The 21,677-nt window shown below is 41.6% G+C and overlaps 1 protein-coding gene across 4 annotated transcripts in view; it reads left to right on the top strand.

Annotated features, from left to right (window-relative positions):
- The window catches only part of ZNF385A (zinc finger protein 385A), a 354,552-nt gene that overhangs the window by 266,890 nt on the left and 65,985 nt on the right, over positions 1 to 21,677 (top strand). Inside the window, exon 1 of one of the 4 annotated variants that reach the window (XM_066584304.1) lies at positions 4,534 to 4,644. The exons of 2 other annotated variants lie outside the window; for them this stretch is intronic. The gene's annotated coding sequence lies outside the window, so the exon portion shown is untranslated. Of the gene's footprint in view, positions 1 to 4,533; positions 4,645 to 5,346; positions 5,366 to 21,677 lie in introns of those variants that run through there. One more of the 4 variants, XM_066584305.1, reaches the window with a different exon arrangement.

The raw sequence follows: 21,677 nt of genomic DNA, 5'->3' as shown, positions 1-21,677 counted from the left end.
ACAAGATTGCAGAGGCAAAAATCCTAAAGAGGCGCTTTCAATCTAGCAACATGATGTTCTAAATCTAGCACATATCCAATCAATATTCCGCCACCAGCGAAGGATGCACATACTGTACTTCATAACTTCACATAACTTCAATATGACTCCGTTATAAACAATAAATTGTCTCTCGAACCTGACGTTTCATCAGGGACTGGAGATTGAGGCCTGTAGGCCGTCGATATATTATTTTCATCTGCTATAGCTTCTCCCTTGTATCGGTCACTCTGTATGATCTTTATACAGCTATTCTTCACATATTTATTGAAAGAGAAATGATTTATCTAGGGATCATTATTCTGCTTATTGAAGCCTAAAACCTTTATTTAGTGGGTATAGACCTGGAAGCTCGTGACATGTATGCCATATATTCGACTTAAAGAAATAATTCTGCTGACGTAGGTTCATACTTGCACATTTGGTGGTCATGCCCGACGTTATCCCCGTTCTGGCAGGGAGTAGGAAAAATCATTCAGAAAGTTGCGCCAAATACCCTCCTCTCCCCAGAGCTAGTCTTCCTTTGGAGGCCCAGTAGTCATTTCCACCCGAAAAGGAACAAACTGGTCGTCCTGCTAGTAGACACAGCCAAATCCCTGATCCCCCGCCTGTGGCTTCAGAGTACGGCTCCGTCGCTGGGTCAATGGAGGGAGAGAGTTGACAACTTATATTCCTTGGAGGAACTCCACAGCTGGTCAAATAATTCCTACGATAAATTTATCGTGACTTGGGCTCCGTGGCGTGAGGTGAGATCCTCGGCGTTGTGGGATGAGTGAGACGTGCCCTTCTACACCCCCTCTAGTGCAGGCGTTCCATACTGCATCCCTCCCCCCCTTTTTTTCTCCCCCTCCTTCCCCCTTTCATTGTTGGTTATCTGGTTTCCTCCTTTTTCGCCTCCTTATGACGGTCCGACTAGAAAAGGACAACTGTTTTGTAGAAGCCGATGCGAGACGACTTAGTCTCTTCTCCATGCCATCCGTACAGCTATAGGCGGTGCAGACCGCACCAAGTTGAGAATACTATGTATGTTTTGTTATCACTTACTATTGAGCGTCGGTTCGAGTCGGACCCTTAGCCTTCGGGCTTCTATCTGTCTGTGTTCTTTTCTGTTACCCCTGTATATTTTGTGAAAACCACAATAAAAATCTGATTTGAAAAAAAAAAAAAAAAGAAATAATTCTGCATTGCTTGTGACCGACTATTATTACACAGCCCAGCCTGGCAAATCTAAAAATATAGGGGAAAATTATAAAGGCACTTATAACAGAATTTGCAAAAAGTTGCAAAAAAGTGTGATTTTTTGGCCTTTATCTGCTGCCTTTGCCTGTATTTCCTTAAGAGTAATATACCCATTCACATAAGGAATATGGGAAATCTTGAGCTAGTATGCCAATGGATGTACAGTGCTTGCTATCTAGCTTGTTACACCATAGCCATGACATATTATAGTTCAACTGAATGAGAGCTTAAAGGAATATTCCAATCTTCACCCATTATGACCGCAATGGGAATACTGCTCTGTGCTACATGCCATGGACTAGGAAAACAGTTGACTGCACTACATTGTTTCTATAGCTCCCATAAAAGTGAATGGGAGAGCTCTCTCTGCTACACTGTTTCCATAACTCATTCACTTCTCTGGGACTTAAGGCAAAAGACAACCTGCTTGACTGTTTCCACAACTCCTGACCACCCCTGGCCATTGTATGCCGCTGGTCCAAGGGTGGTCGAGCTCAGATGTTGAGATAGGTACAAATCCAAGAGATTGTCCCACATCTGTTAGACCTTCATGGTATATCCTGTGAATCTGCCATAAAATTCCAAGAGTAAAATACCCCTTTAACTAAAATTATTCATGAAAATTCATTGTAAATCTGATATTTCATAAAACGGAAAAAAACATGATCACTGCATGTGTGTAAAGGTCTAGATTGCCAACGGATAGTCACTCACTTGAATAACATAAGACTGCTCATCATAAATGGAGACTAATCATTTTCTAAAGAGCTTCTATGGGTAAGGCTCTGAGCAGGGGAAGCGGCATAAATGCAACATGTTGCACTATTTTCCTGTAAAATGATGGAAACCAGACAGAATACATTAAGGTCAATGGATTCCATGAGGCTTCTGGTTTCCATCATTTGACAAATCCGGCACGCTGTTTTTTTGTTCTTTTGTTCCATATCAAAACAGAAGAACGGAAATTTCTAATGGAAATGTGATTCTTTGATATCACCTCTCTGTAGCCTCACGTATACCGCCATATCCCCAAATAGACAGACAGTGTGCTTAACCAGTGTCACACATGTCTTATGGACAGGAAGAAACTGGATGAAAGGCTGATGGAAAACATGTTCATGTCAAAGTGGCCATGGTGCAGATTAATGGAAAACAGTACCTACCTTTATCCTGCAGATGTCACTATTGCTGTCTACCAGTGTGACGGACTATAGAGAAAAGAGGCATCTGCGAATTATAAAGTCGTATTTCACAAAGGTGTAGTGCCTGACTGATGCACCGAACCCTGAAGCCAGGATCAGACAAACGGTCACGTCTTATAAAATATAAGATGAACTGATCCAATATCTTCTATCTATCTCATATCTATCATCTATCTATGTGTCTATCGCATATCTATCTATATATCTATCATCTATCTATCTATCTCATATCTATCTATCTATCTATCTATCTATCTATCTATCTATCTATCTATCTATCTATCTATTTCATATCTATCTCATTTCTATCTATCTATCCATCTATCTATCTCATATCTATCTATCATCTATCTATGTGTCTATCGCATATCTATCTATATATCTATCATCTATCTATCTCATGTCTATCATCTATCTATCTATCTCCTATCTATCTATCTATCTATCTATTTATCTATCTATCTATCTCATATCTATCTCTCTATCTATCTATCTATCTATCTATCTATCTATCATCTATCTGTCTATCGCATATTTATCTATTTATCTATCATCTATCTCATGTCTATCATCTATCTATCTCATATCTATCATCTATCTATGTGTCTATCGCATATTTCTATCATCTATCTATCATCTCTCTCTCATATCTATCTATCTATCTATCTATCTATCTATCTATCTATCTATCTATCTATTATCTATCTATCTCATATCTAGAAATCAACGATGACTCTTATCAGCGCCGCACTCTGATTTTTTCAGCAGGCAGCGCTGATAGCCTTCTTTCAGCTGGTATCCCGCTGGGACTTCCCAGCGGGATACCAGCTGAAAGCTTCGAGAACAAAGGAGCTGTCAGCGTACCTGCTGTTTCTCGGAGCTATTAGCTCAACGGGACACCCCTGATAACTGTGAGAACAAAGCTGCTGTTTTGTATATGCCAACAGCTGCTTTGTTCTCACAATCAGCGGTGTCCTGCTCTGCCTGCATTTATAACTCTTTAAGTAGCTAATTAGCTACTTAAGAGTTATGCAAAGAGGATCGCCGAAAACTGAGGGATCATTTTGAGGGATCATCTTTCAGTCTTAAGTCATTTATATGTATTAATCACAGTGGCGAAAGAGTCCTTGAAAAGTCTGTGCAAATTCACTGAAAAGAACTAAAAATTAACTTTTATTTATTAAGTATTAACATAACAAGTTGGCGTGTGCCTATACATAAACAAATAGACAATGCAAAAAGTCACATATATAGGATGTCTCTCAGATAATCATTGGATGTGACTCCACGTTTATTATTCCAAGGTGTAGGAAACGGTAAAATAGAGATTCTCATATTTTTTGATAGCTTTATTAACAAAACTTCAAGCTCATCATCAGTGTTAAGACCTTAATACTATAATGGTCTTCGCAAGTCATTGCTTTCTATATACAGAGGAATGGTCCCTATCTTTTCTGATATAGATTTCCGATGTCAAATAGATAAGTGATATTATCACTTCTATCAGCTGAATACCAAAGCAGCACATCTGCCAATACAGCTGCCCTACTTCCTATCTATATATCACATAAGTCACCCAGACGTCATATATTAGGATCCATCTACAGGTGCTTCAGTCATAGTGTGTGTTATATAGTTATATAGTCAGCAGGTTGGCCAGAGTGTATAACCCACCAAGTCTTGTGGTTTACCCCTTCACTTATTTCAGACAACTTTAATGCATGAGTAATCCTACACCATTAAGAAAAGAGGACCCAATTGCTTTATCATGTTTTTTTTATCCTATTCCCAAAAGCTCATTATAATTATGTATACTTGTTATCATCTGAATCGGATCAATAATGTAAATGACCTTTTCAGAGTAGATGAATGTGTAGAATACACAGGACCATGTTCATGCCTGAGTTAACATAAGCAGCGAAGTTCTTAACCACTCCTCAAGACATTATTGGCTGTAGATCCGAACTTTCCCCTCCCTAAATCCTTCCAGAGGGGAACCTCCTTGTGCGTAACCCTATCCTGTCATGTCACCTTGTGAATACCTCTAGCTAGCAGCCCCTCATGTCAGAGACTAGTAGGTTGCATTTAGTAGCTGGAAAGAAATGCAGTCTATCTGTAGTGTCATCATGGTTAACCCTTCAGCACAGCTCTGGTCATTACTGCGGTAGGTGCACAAGTCATCACGAGACTATTTGTCATCATGTAGACGTACTAGGTTCTGCAACTGGGTTCTAGGTTCTGCAACTGGGTACTAGGTTTCCGAGAAGAGTAGGATCTGGGTTTATACAGGTGGATTGCCACACTGAGTATACTGGAGTGTGCTCTGTCTTAAAGAGGGCAAGTGCTATGAGTTGTAGTTGGCATGATGGGATAGGGAAAGAACCTAAGCCTATTAGGGTATGCTGTTTTGTGCTATATGTAGTATGTACTGGCACTGCCAAGTGCTTGCTCTACTTGTTAACAAGTTGATTCCCAAAAATAATTTTTGTTTTACCTCCTGGAGGACCAAATAGTTAGACCTGCGAGAGAATGAACTTGGAAGAGAACATATCTACAGTATATAGGTGACATGCCTGGCTTATATTCCTGCAGCACTATTCTACAGCATACATGTGATGTAGCAGTAAGATTTTTGGTGCACTTTGGAGGGGAAGGGGTTAAGAAATGTGCGTCAGTTCCATGTCAGAATGACATACTAGCAGGTGTTAATTAGGTTGTGGTCTGAACGGGATTAGTTATGAGGTTGGAGAGGGCACGCAGAGTGCACAGCGCCCTGGCAGTGAAGGGGTGCCTTCTGCTCTTGGGATGCACTTGGCTTTTGCTAGAACAGGCGACTTGCTCTTTGCTTGCACAGGCTGTGGGATGCAGGAATCCATTCATGAAGGGTAAGGTGGATACATTCATTGCCCCCTAAACTAGCATTGTGCTCAGGCATGGCACCACGCAGCTCCTCTTTGTGTCTCCCCTGTCCTTCCCTCTATCCCTCCATCTGTTCACTACGCCTCTCCTTCTCTTTTCACCTTCTGCTGCCTTTTTCCTGTCTCTGCCTCCACTTTTCTTTCCATCTCATTCGGAATTTTTTAATCTTTTAGGAAAATATATTCTCATCTCCCCACTTCAGTGCTGGTAACTTTATGCATCTTTTTTCTGATCTGCACAGCCCATTGTGTCTATGTACTTGTCTACATGTGCTTAACATGTGCAACTATCAGCATTCTTCCCCTTGTTGTACTCTATGGTCATATACTGTACAGTTATATATACTTGTCTATATACCCTATATACTTGTCTATATGTACTTGTCATCTACAACCATCATCATTCTTCCCCGTGTTGTACTCTACCGTCATATACTGTACAATTATATATATATACTTGTCTATATACCCTATATACTTGTCTACGAGTTCTTACCTTCTGCAACTATCAGCATTCTTCCCCTTGTTGTACTCTATGGTCATATACTGTACAGTTATATATACTTGTCTATTTACGCTATATACTTGTCTATATGTACTTGTCATCTACAACCATCATCATTCTTCCTCATGTTGTACTCTACCGTCATATACTGTACAGTTATATATATATACTTGTCTATATACTCTATATACTTGTCTACGTGTTCTTACCACCTGCGACTATCATCATTCTTCCCCGTGTTGTACTCTACCGTCATATACTGTACAATTATATATATACTTGCCTACATGTACTTGTCATGTACAACTATCAGCATTCTTCCCCATGCTGTACTGTACCCGTCATATACTATATAGTTATATATACTTGTCTACATGGACTTGTCATCTGCAACCATCAGCATTCTTCCCCATGTTGTACTGTACCATCATACTGTATACTGTATAGTCATATATACTTGTCTATATACCTTACATACTTGTCTACATGTACTTATCATCTGCAACAATCAGTATTCTTCCCCACGTTGAACTCGACTGTCATATACTGTATACTTACATATACTTGTCCATATACTCTATATACTTGCCTACATGTACTTATCATCTGCAACAATTAGCATTCTTCCCCCATGTTGTCCTGTACCCGTCATATGCTATACAGTTATATATACTTCTCTATATACCCTATATACTCGTGTACATGTTCTTATCATCAGCATTCTTATTCTCATTCTACTGCACTGTCATATGCTATATAGTTATATATTTGTGCCAATATACTTGTCTACATGTGCTTATCATGTGCAAGTACCAGCATTCATCCCCACGTTATACTACACTGTCATATAGTTATATATACTTTTCTATATACTCTGTGCTTATTTACATGTGCTTATCATATGCAACCATCAGCATTCTTCCCGACTTTGTAATGTACTGTCATGTACTGCATAGTTATATATACTTGTCTACATACTCTATATTTGCCTACATGTGCTTATCATGTACAACCATCTGCAATCCTGCTCACGTTGTACTGTACCGTCATGTACTGTAGAGTTAGTATGTATTTGGATATTACCAGATCCCGATGTATAAGCCTCCGTCTCTCAGATGTACCACAGGTGAGTTCATCACTTGGTCAAGTCATTGTCTACTGTGTGTTTTCACATAGCACTGCAGTTAGACTCATCGTGATACCCTGCGTCGGCCCTGCTACATCTAAATTGTATTTCACAATTATGTAGCCACAAGAGGGCATTGTTCCATTGTGATCTTTATATAGCAACATAGTATGTAAGGCTGAAAGTAGACACATGTCCATCCAGTTCAGCCTATTATCCTCCAATGTTGATCCAGAGGAAGTAAAAAAAACAAAACAATGAGGTACAAGTCAATAGTCCTTATTTTTTGGGGAAAAAAATTGCTTCTCAACTCCAAATCTGGCAATCGGAATAATCCTCGGATCACCGACCCTTCTGAAGTGACCGTAACATGTAATATAGTTACACTCAAGAAAGGCGCCCACCTCCTGAACGTTTTCAGTGAGTTCGCCATCACCATGTTTGCAGAATACTATATTAGTCATTTCCGCTAATATCATGTAGGTTTACAGCATCTGTATTGTATTTCACAATCATGCAGCCACTAGAGGGCATTCTTGTAGAATACTATAACAAACCCTAGCCGTAAAATCTTCTCAATATGAGAAATAAAGTATTTGGGGTAAATTTTAAAATCTCAGAAAAAGCTTCATTTTTGAGGAGCATCTCCACACTTGCTAATATAGTGCTATTTGTACTGCAAATGATCGTGGTTTCTCTATAAGGGTTTTGGTTGCGACATACTATTCATGGACGTATATTGGAATATTCTGCTAGATGTTGCGGAATATTCTGTCCTTCAGTAAAATACGCGGTCTAACATGCCAAATTTGACACCGTTTTGAAAATGGCTTAATTCTGCCAGTAATTCCATTCCACTTTTTAAGACAGCGGATTATTCCACAACATCTCGCAGAATATTCCTTTATGCCCTTAACGAGTTTTGTTGGAAGTTTTAAGGGGGTTTTGCCATCAGACACAACGTCTTTCAGAATGTGGCGGCCAGGGTAAACAATTGATCCCTCTGGGTCCCACTTCCTGCACCCCTGATTTTGCATGACATCTATTGAGATAAATGGGCATCCTGTCATACAATGCCAGCACTCAGTCCAGCAGTTCCAATATGTCAGCATTAGTCAATGTACCCCTAAAGCCTCAGAATAGATCAACAATAGTTGGGATCCTGGCCAATCAACTAATCAGGTGGGCGCCAACTGCCAGCACTACAATACCCAGGGGTAAGAAGTGGAAGCTGATGCTCCATACCCCTTAAGTAGTGGCCAATGCTTGTAACTGCAGATGCAACTCCCATTGAATGTAGCTGATTAGCTGATCGGCAAAGATCCCGAGCGGTGGACGCCAACCAACCAACTACTGATGACCTATCCTGAGGATCGGTCATGAATTGTATTTGTGTGGAAAACCCCTTTAAGCCAGTTAATTTTGGCATGATTCTTCCACAATCTAATGTGTATGAAGGCATCACTTTGAAAGAAGAAGCTCAAGAAGTTGGTTTCAACATGCTTAAACCTAGGAGTAGTGGTAATGAAATAAACATATTCAAACTCAACATGCTGCATTCGAGGATTCAATATGCAAATAGCGCCATCTATACTTACATCGCAGGCCTCCCACCCAGCCATGTGTAACAGTACTCTAACATAACGCAAAAACCCTGAAACGGCTATCTGTACATAGGTATCTTTTTTTCCTCTTTTTCTCATGGAGAAGACTCTGGTTTCACTTATATATTTAGTCATGTTACAAGGCCTTTTTAAAGGTCAGATACTTATAGGAAAACTGCCTTCCAATAGGTGGCGCTGCAGAAGCATTGTACTATCTGCAATTTGCATACCAAATTTCCCAGAGGAGCATTGCGTCACCCATAAGTCACCTTACACCTATTTGGCCCTCTCCTCAAGCAGAAACAGTACTCCTGATAAGAATTCAAAGAACATAATTCCAAGTAAGTGAATCCATGTGTCATGCACTGCCCCTGTATGTCCTGCATTAGGCATAACACAATGTACCCAGACTGCATTGCTGTGCAAACGTTAATAACCCATCTGCCACCTGTCTGCTGTGCTACAAGTCCCAGAGATAGGCACTCCGGCAGGGATAATGTTTTTTCTTTAAATGGCCTTTGTCTTGGTCCTGATCCAGAACTATTGTTCAAACTGCTAAAGTCTAGCTAGATAGACTGATACCTGCTAATGACGTACGTGCTCTGCCTTACTTCATTAGCAACTATATTGACGATAGTTGCACTAAACTTTTAATTGGTTTCTGAAGTTCGGACTGTACATTATATTGACTACAGTTCAATAGGTTATACAACAGCGCTTCACCTACATCTACTGGGGACGGTTGTCAAAAATTGTACCTGGTTGATGACAGTCGTTCGGATTTGTACAACTTTTCAAATAAATTTGTATGGCGATCCCCTACGAACGATATGTTGGCAAACAAGTAATGAACAATCATTGCTCTGTGTCAAAGCAAACAAACAATTGCTGTTCATACACTTCAATAACTGTCTGAAGGATAGTTACTCCGTGTAAAGGTACCTTTAGAAGTGTACAACCTGGGACTACTATGCAGAGCACCACTAGCACTGATGGTCTGGAAGCCAAAACTTGCGCTTACAATCAGAGGCGTAACTTGAAGCTCTTGGGCCCCAATGCAAAATCTGTAACAGGGGCCCCAACTAAAATGCTTTATTCATAGTACAGGGATCCCTATATGGAGAGAAGAGGCCTTATGGGCCCTCTAAGGCTCCTGGGCCCGGGTGCAACCGCATCCCCTGCATCTACTCTAGTTACGCCAGTGCTTACAATCGTACAACTGGTAATATGGAAAGATAGATGCTCGGGATACAACTGTGTTACCTAGTTTATCGACTGGACAGTAATATTTGGTCACAGGATAATTGTACTATTTGGACACTTTATGGCACACCATAAGGGAGGGGCGTCAAGAGAAGGTACTGCACAGCGCACCAAATAAATGAAGACCAACCCTCCACCAAGGACACAAAAGTGCAAAAGCTGCAGTTCAGCTCAGAACTTTTCCATATTGCGTGTTTTTGCATATCCCAAGACAGAAGTCTGGGTCTGCCCTAAGATTTTCCGAGAAGACATGTTATCCAGTTACAATTATTTTACAGTGCATATAAAACCCAAATAAGCAAACTAACATAAACTACAACAATTTCTCATGATTTTCTCCAATCCAATGAGAATTCTGCTTAATCTGCCATTTCCTCTCTTGGGAAATTAAAATTTATTAGGCTCTTTCGAGCTCCACAATTGGAATTTGATGACTAAAGGAAATTTAGTGCGTTTTCAGAACTAAATAAGGTAATGGCAGACGTGTCACAGTTCTTACCTGGGTGACCTATTTGGGTTTATGGACAATTTAAAGTGAAGTGCCACATGTTGAGATACTTCTAAAACCTCCTTCACCTAGTAGTTTTTTCAGCATTTTTGAATGGACGTAAAACCACCAGCATTTCAGAGAAAGCATACTTAGAAGTTTGACTCGGAGCTCCGCTCTTGAAGCTCTTGAGTCGAAGGGGTTGGCTGTACTGCAGACTTCGCATCTACAACATCAAAAGTGAACGCTCTCCTCACTGCTTGTGAATAGCGCGAGGGTGGTCAGCCTTGATGAACAGGCCACTTCTTTGACTCGGAGCTATTCTAGACTATGATGGTGACGTTTCACGTTAGTGGGATCGTATGAGAGTAGATAAAGGGTCTACTTGAGAAATTGTGCCAGTGTTGTCAGTGGACTGTGTCTGTTATTGCGGCTCAGCCCCATTGATATGAATTGGGCTGTGTTGTAATACCAGACAAACCATACCAAGCTGAATTTTTCTTTTTTTCTGGGCAACTTTTCCAAAAATTACAGACATTTTTTAACAGACATATTGGAAATCCATAACCAATAAGTGATACATGTCTACAGGTCAGATACTCATATGAACTCATTACCAACATTGACTGTGAGCTGTAAAATGATAATTACAGCCATAATAACCTGATCAAGTACCACCGGCCTCGAAAGAAATTCATGAACACATCTATTACGTTTCCTGGATACTGGAAAAAATGCCTTATTTTTACGGACTGAACCCTTGGATGACAGCGGCACTGTCCATGGAGAAACAAAGTCTGATCTTGTAATCTCGTACAATCCTTTTAATATATGCGAACATTGGCAAATGTACTAATTAAAGAGACGGGGCACCTATTGTAGTGGGGTTTCATGTTAAGCATTGCTTATTCTATACCATATCTTAGTATATTGCTGCCATATTACGGCTCGTACATCTGCAACTATTTTGGCTGATTCCCACTAGTGATAGAAGAGGCGTTTTGGCAGAAAAGTCTTCTAAGTGGTTAATAGAAAGCTTATAAATATATTATGATGCAGCAGTATGCTTCATTACTCATTCATTGCTAGGAAGACCTTCCAGAATAACGTGAGCAGCAAAAAATAACCCATTTCTTGATATACTTTTAGAAAGGTGAAAAAATGGCGGTTCAGTGGTGAAGCCTTAGTAGAAGCTGAGATGTTGCAAGAAGACATGAAGGTTGTTTAGTTTGTCACAAAGATACAGTGTGGCCATAGATTTAATAGTACGGTAAAATGTAACAGTATCGTGCAACGTTGAGGTTTGTTTTCTTTTTCCCTTTTTCTGAGAAATGGAAAAACTCAACTGAATGTGGAAGCCATGCTTTATTATGGGAGAAAACAAATGAACAGCGGGTTGAGGTTGGCGTGAGGTGCCAGTTGCTGTGATCCTGAATAGTACCGTTATAATTGTGCTGCTCTGACATTAAAGTGTGTTTCATGAATTGAGAACCGACGTGGCAGGTGGCGGCAGGAGCGACGCTCCACACCGGGCTCCTCCGGCCTGTTTCGAGCTACAATTTTCTGCAACTGTGCTAATGTCATAAAAATACATTGTTGAGATGTTGAAGACTTTGCTTCCTCCACACATAGGAAGGAAAGACTGATGTGTATATATTATGGATGTGAATGCTGAGGTTTGGAGGGGGAAATGTAGTCATCAAAAAACAGACATGGGAACTTGTTCGCTGGCTATTTCCCAGTCATGTGAGGTCCGTCCTAGGTGACTGTCTTGAGAAGAAACTTGGAGATTGTCTTGACTTTTGGATGACTTTTTGCAAAGATGTAACTTGAAACTCTTGAGTCCCAGGGAAAAATCTCTTAGGATTGTTTCACACCTGCGCTTGGGCTTCTACTTTCCTGCTCCGTTCGGGCAACAGGAAAGGGAAATCTCCATGGCCGAACGGCTCCGTCTCAGGATGGAACTGAACAGCCCATTGACTATAATGGGGTCCATTCGGTTTGCTCACAGCTGTCTGGGTTTTAGACGGAAGATAGAGCACTGCATGCAACGCTTTTTCTTCTAGTATTTTGAGTTAGATCTGCAGCAGAACCTCCGACTGGAGGTCCGAACGGAAATGTGAAACCAGCCTAAAAGAGGTCCCCACCTACCATGTATCATTTTTACGGGGGGTCTCATGGCCATGTGATGTGAGGTTCAGGTGTCACCAACAATTTAGCCCTATTTTTTTTAACATCCCAAATAAAATATCTATTCTTTTGTTTTAAATGCCAAGTAAAAATTTTTGAAATTCATTAAAGGGGTTTTCTGACTTTTAGGCTTTGTTCCCCTGAGCGTATATTGGCCTGCCGTTTTCATGGTCGGACGATATAAGCTATGATCTGACGGATTGCATTGCAATGCATCGGATCACATGGCCGTATTCCCGCAACGTAAAAGCGCCTGGCTGTGCCATTATAGCGCCAGGCGCTTTTACATTGGGCCCAAAAGATAGTCCTGGAACTATCTTTCCGTCTGGAATACATCGGTGGCTACATGGGCTCCTATGAGAGCCAATGATAGTGGCCAGAGAAGGGAGGTGGGAGGGAGTTTAGCAGTGTGACTGCTAAACTCCCTCCCTCTACTCTCCTCCACTCCGACTGATTGTAATGGGAGGGGGCGGGATGGGGGCAGAGCTAAGTACTACTCCATCCCGCCTCCTTCCACTGCTGGCTGCAGACTAGGGGCGGGAGCTTGGCTCCGTCCTCTCCCATTGCAAACAGCCAGAGGAGAGGAGAGAGGAGGTGAGCCGGGTAGGGAAGGGGAAGAGGCAACGGCATGGCGGCCTTGGCGTATATGCACCAGGGCCCATGCCATTTGAACGGATGCACAAACGTTAGATTTGTGTGCCCTTTCATGTGTTTTTACTGCTCAGATCGTAGCGTACATTGGCTGATATATGCTCGTGGGAACAAGCCTGATACTAGTTTAACTTAGTTGAACACACTTATACTCACTGCTCCATTACCCGTCAGTCCAGTGATGTCACTTCTGTCCTCACCGGCCGTCTCTGCTTACACTGGCAGTAGTGTTGACATGTTTGTATACACATGTGTCAGCTGCAGCCCGAGTCCTCCCATGATACTCCCTGAATGGAACATTATCAGTAATGTCCCGTATACAAGGTTAGGAGTATCTGCTTCTTGCCCATGTTGCCTTTATAGAGGACTTCACTCGACCACGTGATTGAGTTAGGTTAGCTACACCTCAAGAATATTAACCCTTTCCAATCCACTGTCTAACGACATTCTGATTGAAGGCTGCACAGCTCCGATGTCGGAAGACGTCCAGCAGGGTATTCTTACTGTATATTTCTGGCCGCCCTGCTGTCAGAGGCTTCTCCAGCATGTCCCATACCGCAGTACTAGCTTTAGCCAGCAGACGGCACCATTGTATAATGGCAGAAAGAGAAAGCCTCCTTGAAAACCCTGAATCCAAAATTGGATTGTAAATTATTAAGGACTACTTCCTGTAGTCCTCTGTGTCCGGCTGCTACTAATAAAATACAAGTTTCTTCCAAACTACTGCACAGATACTGTACAGTATATACAGTGGGCATATCTCTGTAATCAGCGAGCCCCACTCTACCTTGTGCTGCTCTCAGAGGGGGCTGTGAAAAGATGGTGACGGAGCCTCTTTAACTAATGCAATAGAAATTGGTCTATGAGCCGAGATGGTCTTATTAACACCTGACCTGAAATGATCCTTTTAGTCTTAAAATATTAGTACAATGCATATAGAATGGATATTTTATGATCCACGTTCAGTAAATTGGCTCATCTAATAATTAGAATCAGAAATCGCCATCATAATTACGCAAGTATATAATAATTTTCACGACACACATAAAAATTACTTCTTTAGAGCGAAAATATAGAAGTGAAGGAAAAAGTAATCAGCTGCTAGACCAGATGGGTATTATTATATTAACTGCAGAAAAGCATCATTAATTCAGCTATTTTAAGGACTACTTTCATCATCACAGATAGGCAACAATGTTTATGTTTATTTGACTTTCTTGTGGTAGGAAAGATAACAGAATCCTAATGGCGGGTCTAATAGAATAAAGTTATGGAGATTCCTGAAATGGAAACAGTTGTTACACCGGATTGTTACATTGTCATGAGGCATTACTCTAGAGTTATATGGCATATTTATTATGTGCCGCATGGAAACCATCAGGAGAATATATTATTTTAGAAGTAGCAATTACTAGAAAATACGACCCGTGGTTGGAAGTTGATTTAAGTCCCAATGATAATTATGGAATAGTGATATAAGCAGCGTGTAATTTGATTATGCGGTGTCATTGGGGTGACATTTCTTCCCGGTGCAATAACAATGCAGGCGAAGAGGGCACGGGACATTCATTGTACTGGAGGACTTCTAAGGACACAGCAAATAGCACAGGAGCAAGTGCCAATTGTTTGGGCTTGTTAAAAAAAGTGCCTTAAAGGACAATCGAACGAGTTCCTGACAGTGATACATGTTGCTTGATCTAACCTAAATCCTGGTGCATTACCCATTAGGCCAGCTATAGACAAGCCTATTGTTAGACGTCTATAATAAAGATATGTTTTATGGACGTGTTTCAAATGACATTATATCTATAGGTCATCAGTATTTGCCTTTGTATATTTTAATTTCTATTAGGCAAATACGAATCCGTATTTGCCGAATAGAAAAGGATACAAATATGACCGTAAATGCGCTAAAAAATAGGTCAGGTTGCGTTTTCAAAATATGCCTGTGAAAAATATGGCCGTGGGAATAGTCCTATTGATTTACATGAGCTCCGAATTACGGTCCGGAAAATACGGATCAAATACATTAGTGAAATACGCTTGTCGGAAACTGGCCTTAAACACACAGAGGTGGGCCACGCATGGAGTTGATGGATGTGTTGGTCTTCTGTAGTTTGAATGATGTAGGGCAATGTCATTAGGGCCTTATTCACATGGGCATTGCGCTTTTCTGCTGGCCACTTGGCAGCCATAAAATGCATGTACGAGAAAAATTGGCAACAAGTCATGGCTAAAATTTGTGTTTTCTGGTCCATTCAGCCCGGAATTCACTCAGCTGGCATAAATCTTCAAAAATACTTCTAATGGCACAATAGAGCCAGCTGACATGGCTTAGCAGCTCTAGCCGCTGCTAAACTCCCTCCACCTCCCTTTGCTGGCAGATCCTATAGAAGCCTATGTGAGGCGCCAGCTGATCGCGGCTGAAAGATAGGGCAAAACCTAATTTAGCCGCATAAAAACACTTGTGTGAATAAGACCTAGAGACGATAAGTTTGAGGGGTTTGGAGAATAGCACCATAAAAGTTTGCTGTATATTAACATGGCAGTGAATTCTGCAGGGAATGAGATAGGGAGCCTTAAAGGGGTAGAGCACTTTTATGAGAGCTGATGCCATGTCTAAGGCGTGTTGTATAAGATGGTTTTTGTACCTGGTTATCTCAATTTGAGCGGGGACATACTAAAAGCAGAGACAGCCCCACAGTAAGAAACAATGATTAGATTTCATGGGGGTTTATTAACCCCTACATCCCAGATATAAGGCCCCAAATTTGTTCCCTACCCATTCCATGACCCTTTGGTTGTGTTTTTTTTAATACCTGCTTTGAAAGATCCCCGTATAAGTTCACATCATCCATAAAAAAATTAATAGGCTTTCCTATTTAAAGAGGTATTTCTGAGACTGGACAAAGTTTTTATAGTTCCCCTAAAGTTTCCACTTATTGTCATTATTACAAACTTCCATGTAAATCTTTAAACTCAACCCCAGTACTTTTTTCTGCCGACCTGCGGCCACCGCTGCTTTCCAGCCAGCTTCAGATTTCCACATCTTTATTTAAAATGGCCATCGGGAAGTGCAAAAACTACATCTCCCATAATTCCCCATTACCAGTTACTGACAAGTGCATTCACAACTGTACAAACTGTGTCGTCATTACAGAATTGGAAGGCAGAGTAATATCTTCGCAGCTTTGTAAAACAAGTTGTAACATTATATAGTAAAATGACACGTAATCACCTTATGAAGCGCATAACTGAATAGCTGGAATACTCCCTTAATGGCCCCATAGAAACCGCACGGGTTGCTTTAATGATATGAGATTTATAGGCATTTCTGCTAAGCTAAGACAGACTGGAGCCCTTTTCTATTGGCAGATCATCTCCCGGTGGTAACGAGTACAGACTGACAATGAGCATGCTGTCAGCGCTATTTAATTATATTTACATGGTCAGATTATCTGCAGTACAGGGATGGACAATTATTAATAATCGTTGTCCCCATGGAGCTCCCTGTTTACACTGGGAGATAGTCAGCCACATAAACAAGACAATCAGCGGGCGAACACGTATTCGCTCGTCCATCTGCTGATAGTCGACACATTTACACGCCTGAAAATTGGGCAAACGAGCAACATTCCGGCAAACATTTTTGCACTATTGTCGGGCCACGTCTGAACCCTTTCCCTCTAAGACCCTGGGTGACTTTAGCCGTAATTGCACTTTCTTATAATTTTTGATATGTCATAGTCGAGACACGTCAAAAGTGTTGATCAGTGGAAGGCGGGTGTTGAGGGCTCGACTAATTGCTAAAATAAAGGGGCTGCAGCACACACCCGAACGTTGTTTTTCTTCGCCCATGGTCGATACTCTACGGCTCATAGAAGCCTATAAATGTCTTCCGTGGATTGTTTTTAGCTGCCAAGAACAGCTGAAGCATGGGCGTAACTATAGAGGATGCAGGGGGTGCGGTTGCACCCGGGCCCAGGAGCCTTAGGGGGCCCATAAGGCCTCTCTTCTCCATATAGGGAGCCCAGTACTATGAATAAAGCATTATAGTTGGGGGCCCTGTTACAGATTTTCCCATGGGGCCGAGAAGCTTCAAGTTATGTCTCTGAGCTGAAGAGTATCTCACTCATGTGAGCGCTGCAGCCCTTTCATGTCAGCACTTGATGGGAGTCCCACCACCAGACCACTAATGATCAAAACTGCTATCATATCTCAATGACATGTCAAATGTTTTACAAAAGTGCAGTAAGGCTACCTACATACTTGTGAACGTGATTTCGGGCCAAAAAGTGTCCATTTCACTAGTGCATATGAACTTTCTATTCGGGGTTCTGTCATAGTGCTGTTTTGGACAGCTGTGATGGAAACCCCTGACTGTGCATAGTGAAAAGACGTAGTAGGAACGCACCCTTACTTTTAAGCCATCATTCCAGTACCCCAAGATATCCTCATGCTGCTGTTTTAGCACCCTACATCTCTATTCACCATTATCCCCAAGCCGTATGTTGTATCTTCAGCCCTACTCTGCTGTATATATACGATGCATCGGAGAAGGACACAGTGAGAAACGCTCAAGTGATGTTTCTAAGCTCTTCTGAAGCATATTTATTATTGTCTATATTTATATAAAGAAACATATGATAAGTAATGAATCATAAATAACAAAAGTACAGCATTTTTCTCCAGCATTTTGTTGCAAATCACAAACAAGGTCTTCGACGACCTTTCCATATATTACTTCATATCACATCCTCTCCACAAACTGTTTCTTCTAGCAGCCTGTTCTGCTTTTGACCACTTTCATAGAGTCTTTGAAGTGAACTATATTAACCCTGGGGAATAATATCCAGAAGTCAAGTGAATTTTATTAACCTTGGGGGATAATGTGGCAAAACAATTACTAGGTTACACTTACATTTCAGACGCATATCTGAACTGTAACATTAGTTTCCATAAGGTAATATAAAAAGGCCCTCTGACTACTGACTTTTTATACGTCATTTTACGAATCAGCCTGAACTGTTCCATCCAGACATGGAGGTGCCACTCGTTTCGCTCAGCATGAAAAACCAATAAACATATGGTTTCCCAATTACAATCTCTTCTCATTAAAATGAGTTGCAGTTGTAAAATGCTCTGTGACTTGGCAACAATTATCAAATCGTTATAATCGGGTTTCTTACTTGTTTTTTTTTTTTTTTATTCTCTCATCCATGAATGTGTTTCAGCACAGTGACCTAGAATTAGTCCAAGGCTGAACTTTGTACAAATGACCCTTCGACTCTTCATAGTCCTACAAGGTCTACAAATTACACCTCTACTATTACATGCCAGATGTGTTCGCTCTATCCGTAGCAACATCAGTCACCAATCCTTGTGGACCAAGGCAAGATTAATGGAATAGACAGTGATGCCCAGGGGAGGATTACCCACATCAAATAATCCAACCTTTAGGATTAATGCTTTAAACCAGCTTTAGCTTTTCTCTGAAATCATTCATTTCCAGCGCAGTAATACAGTACTCACGTTGTGATGACAATATGGCACTTCTCTCAACTGATACCCGCAGGGCTGGCTGATACTAAACATCCGTCTATGGATTATAGTCCGGGGATGGACTCCTACATCAATGTCACACTGGATCAGCTTGGAGAATTAGAATATATGTTATAGCATTGACAAATGGATCGGTTGCAGAATATCCAACCTAATTACATGCTTCTTTCTCTAATTACTGGAGACAATTACATGGCGTAACGATATGTATCTAATATTGACCTTGCATTTCAATGCAGGGAGACGAATGGGCTCTAACTTTTTTCCACACTTGACCATTTAGACATTTAGAAGACACTATAGGGATGAATAAAATGTGTATACTGTATATTAATAGTAATAATCTTTATTTGTATAGCGCCAACATATTCCGCAGCGCTTACATAGACAGGGGAATACAGAAAGACAAAAAAGTACAAAAATTACAGAACCACGGTTACATAGTAATCAGTTGATTGATACAATAGGGGTGAGGGTCCTGCTCCAACGAGCTTACATACTACAAGTAATGGGGTGATACAGAAGGTAAAGGGGCTGGAGATGTGCACGGTATGGCGAGGTGGAGAGTGAGGGATGCTATACACATAGGCAATGGTCAGATATTTGGCCGTGTGACGGCAGAATCGGTATGACTGCAGGAGCGGTTTATGATGGCTAGCAGGGATTGCAGTCAGTAGGTCAGGGAGCATGTTATCAGGCGGAGTACAGAGGGGTTTGTTTAGGGAATGCGGTATGCCTCCCTGAAGAGGTGCATTTTTAGAGCACGCCTGAAGTTCTGCGAGTCCTGGATTGCCCGGGTAGTCTTTGGTAGTGCGTTCCAGAGGACCGGTGCTGCTCTGGAGAAGTCTTGGAGGCGAGAGTGAGAAGTTCGAATTAAAGGCGTGCTCAGTCGGGTTTCGTTAGCAGAGCGGAGAGCCCGGGCTGGGTGATGGATTGAGATGAGGAAGGCAATATAGGGTGGCGCTGCGCTGTGGAGGGCTTTGTGAATGAAGGTAGTGAGTTTAAATTGAATTCTGTATTTAACGGGCAGCCAGTGCAGTGACCGGCACAGGGCAGAGGCGTCCGAGTAGCGGCTGGACTGGAAGATGAGCCTGGCTGCTGCATTCAGGATGGATTGGAGTGGGTAAAGTCTGGTGCAGGGGAGGCCGACCAGCAATGAGTTGCAATAATAGAGCAGAGAATGGATGAGGGCGACAGTAAGTGTTTTTAGCGTGTCCACAGTGAGAAAAGAGCAGATTCTTGCGATGTTCTTGAGGTGCAGATGACATGTTCGGGCCAGAGATTGGATGTAGGGGGTGAAGGAGAGATCAGAGTTGAATATGACCCTAAGGCAGCGGGCATGTTGTCTAGGAGTTATGGTGGCGCCACACACTGAGATGGAGATGTCAGGAGGAGGTCGGTTAGTGGAGGGTGGAAACACCAGCAGGTCAGTTTTAGAGAGGTTTAGTTTTAGGTATAGAGAGAGGACATAGTGTTAGAGACAGCGGACAGACAGTCGGTGGCTTTCTGGAGGAAAGATGCAGAGATGTCAATATTATGTATTGCCTGTTATTGATATTGGTGCAGACTATCGGCCAAATGTGGACATAGTTACAGATATCAGCTAAATTCAGACCATATTCAGTTTTGCGTAAAATTTTAAGTATTCTCCAAAGCCCTGGAGTAAGTAGGTTTTTGATGTACATGCTGAATGAGTTCTCTATAAAACAGATGCCAGTAATATAATTGCATTTTATGGCTGCAAGACCCGGACGTATGGTAATCTAAGTTGGGTGTAGTAGAGCTGAGATTGTATCAAGTTGTGCAACAGTAATAGATGCTAAAATGTGTTTTATGTTTGACGTAAGCTGGTGTCAGACAACCAAAGGGGTCTACATTTAGGCCCCCGTCACACAAGCATACATGCGCATGAGCGTAGCGTATTTGCAGAATGAACAGGGCTTTTTTGCATGTTCATCGGCGTATTTCACTGCACTTTTTGTGCCCTCAAGGCATGTTCATTTGCACGGTAAACAAATACACAGCAATGGCTTAATCAGTTCAAAATGTGTTCTTTATCCAGTGGCATAACGCAGTTTCACACGCATGTCCTTGTGCATTGAGCGTACATTTGTGCAACCTCCATTGACTTCTATGGTGGCCCTTGGTGCAGAACTACGCAGAAAAATAAGCAGGCTGCATTTGCTTTTTGCGTGACCGAAATACGCAGGGAAAATATGTATGTGTGAACTAACCCATTGACATGAATGGGTTCTATTTTCTGCGTATTGCGAGCACAAATATGCCCGTGTCAAGGGGGCCTTGTTTGAGGCTCTGTTCGCAGCTATGTCAATTCTGTTTTTTTCTGTTCTGCAATAGGCGCAGAACAACAAAAATCATAGCCTTAGGGCAAAAGTGCTCGCCGCAGATATGTATTTGTGCACAAACGAGGAAAGGTGTGGCTCTGCTGTGAGCTTTTAAGTGGGGATCTGAACATGTAATCATAGCAATTGGTTAGCGTGTTTTCACATGGTGGATTTTTGCAGTGGAATCCGTGTTAATCTGCACAGAATCTGCATCTCCTAAGTGTCCTCTCACTTGCAATGTGAATCCATACCATAGTATATACTGTTTGCAGAAAAAAGAATGCAAATGGGAAGATGGAATAAAGCCTTTATAGTGCCACTTATTCCTGCAAGTCAACATCTGACCGGCCTTGTAACATAACTGGGAATATAAGACACAGCCAGAGTCTTCTCCAGCAGGAAAAGATAACCATGTACAGACAGACTGATGGGAGACAAAAGCCCTCATCAGTGTGTAGTAGGTTTCTGGCGGGTTGGGTGAGAGGCCTATAACATGGGTCAGGAGGGGTAAAGTTTCTGCTTAGGGGGAGCCCCTAGTAGGTGTCA

Source organism: Eleutherodactylus coqui, chromosome 1, assembly GCF_035609145.1.
Source record: "Eleutherodactylus coqui strain aEleCoq1 chromosome 1, aEleCoq1.hap1, whole genome shotgun sequence".
NCBI classification, from domain to species: domain Eukaryota; kingdom Metazoa; phylum Chordata; class Amphibia; order Anura; family Eleutherodactylidae; genus Eleutherodactylus; species Eleutherodactylus coqui.
Note: the sequence above shows the minus strand (reverse complement) of the source record. Positions and strands in the feature narration are given on the sequence as shown.